Source organism: Anas platyrhynchos, chromosome Z (genome assembly GCF_047663525.1).
Source record: "Anas platyrhynchos isolate ZD024472 breed Pekin duck chromosome Z, IASCAAS_PekinDuck_T2T, whole genome shotgun sequence".
NCBI classification, from domain to species: Eukaryota; Metazoa; Chordata; class Aves; order Anseriformes; family Anatidae; genus Anas; species Anas platyrhynchos.
Window position 1 is genome coordinate 7,264,348 of NC_092621.1, and position 6,000 is coordinate 7,270,347.

At 38.1% G+C, this 6,000-nt stretch overlaps 1 long non-coding RNA gene across 1 annotated transcript in view; it reads right to left on the reverse strand.

Moving 5' to 3' along the window:
• The window catches only part of LOC119714492 (uncharacterized), a 28,115-nt gene extending 25,159 nt beyond the window's left edge, over positions 1-2,956 (reverse strand). The window contains exon 1 of the long non-coding RNA XR_005261746.2: positions 2,778-2,956. This is a non-coding gene — a long non-coding RNA (uncharacterized lncRNA). The remainder of the gene's footprint in view (positions 1-2,777) is intronic.
• Positions 2,957-6,000: the final 3,044 nt, after the last annotated feature.

Consider the following 6,000-nt stretch of genomic DNA (forward strand, 5'->3'; position numbering starts at 1 on the left):
ATGTCAGAGAGTTCAGTAATTTCAGGGACTTCAGAAATCAGGGCTAGATTCCCTTCTCTTTTCATCAATCTGTTTTGAGGAACAATCCAGCATGCACTGACGTCAATAGTAAGCATTTCATTATTTTCAGTAAGGGGTAATTCAAGCCTCACAAGTTGGGAGAACATTAATTAGCACTGTATCCATCACAACGTGAAGCAAGTGGTTTGGTATTCTACTGAATGACTATTTACAAAATAAACATTCCCTTTTGACAGAAAATGATCACTTTGATATAACTTTCCTGGTTTTCTGTTAGAGAAAGAGGAGACAGAAATAAAAATAAAACTTTAAAAATAAAAATATTTAATGGAATTAAAAAAAAATAATTCATTTACTCATTTTGCTATTCCAAGCAAATTATTGTTTTGCAAACTATATTTTATATGTATTTTATATTTAGGAGAAAGGAAAATGGGATTTTTATTTATTTATTTTTTTAACCAAAATCCAACAGCACAAACAAAGAAGATTTTACGCAATTTGGTGTAGAAGGGAATGCCTGTGTCAGGAATTTAGGGGACAATTATAAACAAAACAATTTAAACAAAATCCCATGGTAATCAATGGTGGTTTTGATTAGCTTTGGCACTGAGACAGATGGATATATGTAAATATATTATTATTTATTTATCATTACATATTACTATTATTTATTAATTTATCATATATTGCATATTATATATTGTATATTATTTATTATTTATTATATGTATATTATTATTTTTATTTAAATACAGGATGTTAATGAACTGTGTTTTTTCTGTCATTACTGTTTGAGAGAATTTTTGTTTAATGTTTCACTCTTCATTCTACTTGATGTTTCTGAGATCTGCAGTGGCAGTGCTTTTCTTAGTTTGCCTCCAGTTGTTAGTGCTGTTACCGTCATATTTAGAAGTGACGTATCAGAACCCCACTGTGCTACATGACATGTACAAGAACTGAATCAAAATATGGTCCTTGAAATATGAGGCAGGGAAGAGAGAGAAGAAAAGGGAATAGAGAATAGAGAAAATAAAAAGAAAAAAGAAAAAAAAAAACAAAAAAAAAACAACAAACAACACACACTTCAGTTGGTTGATATGACAGACTGCAGTCTCATTTAGCTCTCACAGCAATGTATTCCTGATATTAAAAATATACTGCAAAATTCTCAGTTCTAAGAAAAATGCTAAATAGAGTGGCAAAAAAGCAAATCTTTTTTTTTTTTTTTTTTTTTTTCCTTGTGATGAATAAACACTTTTGCTATATTTGATGGGTTACATCTCTGCAAAGAATGGATTGGCATGGCATTAATGAGACAACACCCATTTATGCCTCAGTAAGATCTGGTTGTCAGGTGCTTCTATACGCATTAACCTTGTGGAACACTATTAAAATCAGTATTTGACAATCCCAGTTTTATTGCTACTAAATCATAAATTCAGAGAGTAAAAGTAGTTCAGGAACCACTTCTAGAGTGGTTCTCTAGGATACTGTAGGATAGATTTACACCAATCTGGATCTTCCTTCTGCAACAATTGCAGCTAATGCTCAACGCCTAGTTCATAGGCTAGTTTTTTCCCTTTCTTTTTTTTTTGTTCCAATATTAAAATGAATTCAGAAGCAAAACAAAAGAACATCTTAGAATGGATTCTGTGCTGATGTCTTTTATTTCTTGCTGGGACAAAAAAAAAAAAAAAAAAAAAAGGACAAGGAAAAAATAGGATTCTAGCTGGGCCTATTCTGGTTTCATTATTCTCCTTTCTTTCTTTACCTTTGCTTTGAATATCAGCTCAGACCAATGACAGCACTTTGCCTCCAGGGGACGTAAGGGTTAAATTCCTCCCACTCCATCGGTCTCTCTTGAAGCTAGAGTTACACTCATCAAGGATCTAGCATAGGGAGGGATGGATTTCTTAAGACTGCCTGAGGGCTCCAACAGCAGCCTTCGCTTTCAATCAATGTCGAGAGGCACGAGTGGAAATTCATTCAGCGAACAGTCGGAGGTCTTTGCCTGTCCATACAGCCGCCTGGCACACAATCCCAAGCAAAACTGGTGGCGTCTCAGCTGGAAATCTGACATTTTGCCGAACCACCACTTGCTTGAGAACTGATAATTAAACACTCCTCCTTTAAAAAAAAAAAAATCTATATATATATATAAATAAATAAATAAATAAAACAAATAAAAGGTACATAGAAATTTAAATGGACTCTGCTGGTAACCTTGGAGGCTTCCTTTTTTTCAAGGTCTCAGATACATGCCAAAATGTATTCTGCTCAGGATTGGTCTTGGACATACAATTGCCTTTTCTGTTACCTTACAGTATTATTCTGACTGTTTTCGTTTGACTTGCCTCTGGGATGCTGTGCTGCTCTGACAGAGAGATCTGTGTGCTGGCAGAGTTCATGAACTCATGTTTGCAAGCTGATCTTTGCCCTACGTGTTTCTAAATATTTTGGTGTGTATATAATGTGACAGAATGTGACTTTGCAGTAAGAAGCCAAAAAGACACAAAGAAGAAGAAACATCTCGCATCCTCTCCTTCCTCTGCATCCCTTCTCTTCCCCCCCCCTCCCCCCTCCCCAATCCTGTCAAGTTTTATTATCCTCACAAAGCAACCAGGTGAGTCATAATATTTAACCAATAATGGGGGAAGGGAGAGTTTTTAATTAATTTCATTACACATTAGCAAAGTCCAGCTCATGACTCAGTGGAAGTCTATAGAGTCTTTTGGAGACAGATGGGAACTTACCTTCATTGTCCTCTGAGCTTCCTGGATAGGGTAGAGATGTACTAAAACAGTTTATTACCTGCTCTATTGTGCAGATCAAAGTGTGAGGCCACCAAAACAGATGCCACCCATAGCCTGAACTTGACTTGGGCTTAGTCAGCTCAGATTGAAGACACAGTAAAAAAATAAAAATAAAAAATAAATAAAATAAAATATAAATTTTTAAAATGTAAGCATATCTGGAGGTGTAATGTAGAGTATCAGAGAAACAGCCCCAGTGTGCTGTATGATCAGATGTCATGTGGTATCATTCAGTTGTAATGTGTGGTGTCATGAACTCTGATTCTGGGACAGAGATAAAAACAAGCCTAGGTACTAAAAGGGCAGAGGGAAACAAATATAGTCCACAACCTTATGTCAGGAAAGGAATGTATCACAATCAGAACAGAAGACCAGAAAAGGTCTTTTGCCCTCTGAATATACCTCTCAGTTATGTCACACTGGATATCCTTACCTAGGGGTAAGTTTGTTCCACTGATTCCAACATTTGTTCTACTACTCTGTTTGTTTATTTGTTGTTTGTTTATTTTTGGTGTATTTATTTATTTATTTGACTTCAAAAAGAAAAGAAAAAGGTCATAGGGCATATTTCTAGCAAGGTCACCTTGTTGTAATGAGCAAGCCTCATACTCATGAGGCTATGAAATTTTTATACAGTATATATGCAGCTGAATCAGATTGCAACAATGAATTCCACTAGTGTTGCAGTGGGATGTAAACCAAAGCAGAGATTAGAATTTCTTGGGGTTGAAGAGAATTACTGGCCAAATATTATGAAGCTGGGATGGTCTATTCTCCCATGTGCTTGGTGATAGGATGAGAGTGAATGGGCTAAAGTTGCACCAGGGAAGGTTTAGGTTGGATATTAGGAAAAACTTATTTACTGAAACGGTTTTTAGACATTGGAATGGGCTGCCCAAGGAAGTGCTTGAGTCACCATCCTCTTTAAAAGACATTTAGATGTAGAGTTTAGTGATACAGTTTAGTGGAGGACTCGTTAGTGTTAGGTCAAAGGTTGGGCTAGGTGATCTTGGAGGTCTCTTCCAACCTAAATAATTATATGATTCTACAAAAATCATCCCTTTCCATGGAGTTGCTCTTCATCCTCTCATTCCCCAGCTTGAATGTATATTCAGGATTGCCTCATCCCAGGTGCAGAATCCACCTCTTGTTAAACTTCATGCAGTTGGTGATTGCCCAGTATGTTAATTTTTCAGGATCTCTCTGCAAGGCTTATATACCCTGGAGGGAGTAAATGGCTCCTCTTAGTATTGTGTCACCTGGAAACTTAGTATGCATTCAAGTGCTACATCCAGATCATTTATGAAAACTTTGAAGAGAACTGCCCTAAAATGGAGCCCTGTGGAACCCCACTAGTAACTGGCCACAAACCTAATGTAATACCAAACACTATAACCCTTTGAGTTTTGTCAGGAAATGGTTTTAAGGTGTATGATCTGCTCCTTCCCTTTTATTTAAGAAAATATTTGTAGGTAAATGGTAACTGAACTGAGGTTTCTGCTTTTATTTCCACAGCTCTCTACAAATATTCATCTGTGCTTCAATGTATTTTGTTGCATGCATAAACACAAGGCCAGGCTAAGGAATTCTGGTGCACTGCACTACACTACCTCTATTAAATGTGCTGAACAAATAACTTCAGAGTCAAGCTCTGAACTCTAGCTTCAGTCCAATGTCATCCCAAGTGTCATATGAAGAAAAAGAAGAAAGAGAAGAGTAGAAAAAGAAGGAGGAGGAGAAGGAGAAGGACTAGGAGAAGAAAAAAGGAGAAGGAGAAATTTTAAAATATCCTGTTTAAAGGTTCCTCTCTCACTGTTTTGGTTCTGGACTGATGGGAAAGAGGATGGTGGATGTATTCTGACCCATCCAAACCTTTGACCCCAGACTGCTGCAAAGCCACTGAGCTGAATTAGCTGGATGGTAGTCTTCACCTTTCCAAATGTGAAGTTTCTCCTCTTCTATTTTCACCTCCCCTTGGCAGACCAAGCAAGAAGCATTGGAGAGACAGTGCTTCAGGGAAATGTCTTTGAGGGTTGGTGCCTCCTGGACCAGGGAAGCTTTTACATAGAGCATTTTTCAGGGCAATGCACCTACATGACATCCACTCACTAATCAAATCCCCTGCCTTGTGATTCTCTAAGATTACTGTCTGGTCCCTCCTTTATTTGGGAGGCTGAGGGGCTCTCATTAGGGAAAAAGGGAATAGCAAGGATGAACAAAGAAAGCCAAAGGAACATCAGCAAAGAACTGTTGATGAAGAGTAATACTTATGAAAGATATAGTGGCCTCAGAAGTGTTCATCTCTATTTTTATTTTAAACTTCCATTGGGTACCCTCAGTACATCACAGAGCAATGAGGGCAATTGAGTCCTTCCTCACTTCACTACTGTGCTTCACAGCCAGCTGTCTTTGCCCTTCGTGAATATCAATGAGCTCCTCTGTTCAGTTTTCTTACACATCACATCCCTCTGTGATGCTGCACACAGAACAAATAGCAGCAGTGCACTAAGCCAAACATATCTTGTCAAGTGAGTGCCATTACAATGTAAGGATTGATTTGCTGGAGGAGGTCTTGCATATAAGCAGACATAGGAGCAATGGTCAGGGTTAACAAGTTTCCACTTGGAAAATTTATTTAGAGCACAATAACAAAAGGACAATCCAGTTGCTTCCTTTTAGATCCCACCAACTGCACATATGGGTTGGTCTCAAAACTTTCTGGGATGTAACAAAGAGAGGGTTATATTTATACAGGCACTCCCTTCAGTTCCCTGCACCTCTTCCAGGCAACTGCTTCTAGCAGGTAGCTGTCTCTTTGGATATGAGCCTCCACATGTTCTCATTTTTATTGCCAGCCCAGGCCCCCAGCAACCTGCCTCTGGTGATAACCTTGTCAGTTCTCCCTGGATAAGCCAGGAGGGTCGATTTTTGAATAAGAGATATGGTGACATCCCCTAACTTTGTACGAAATGCTTCTGGAGATACACAAGGGACCTCCACTTCTCCACTGCTGAAGGTGTCTGGCACCAGCACGAGAATGTTGAGCTTTCAAGAAACAACACCTTCCAGATCAGACATTGAATAATTAATGGTGTTAGCTATAGATTTCCTGGCCTTGGCAAAACTGAAATGGAATTAGGCACTCATCCAGCCTCTTGTAATT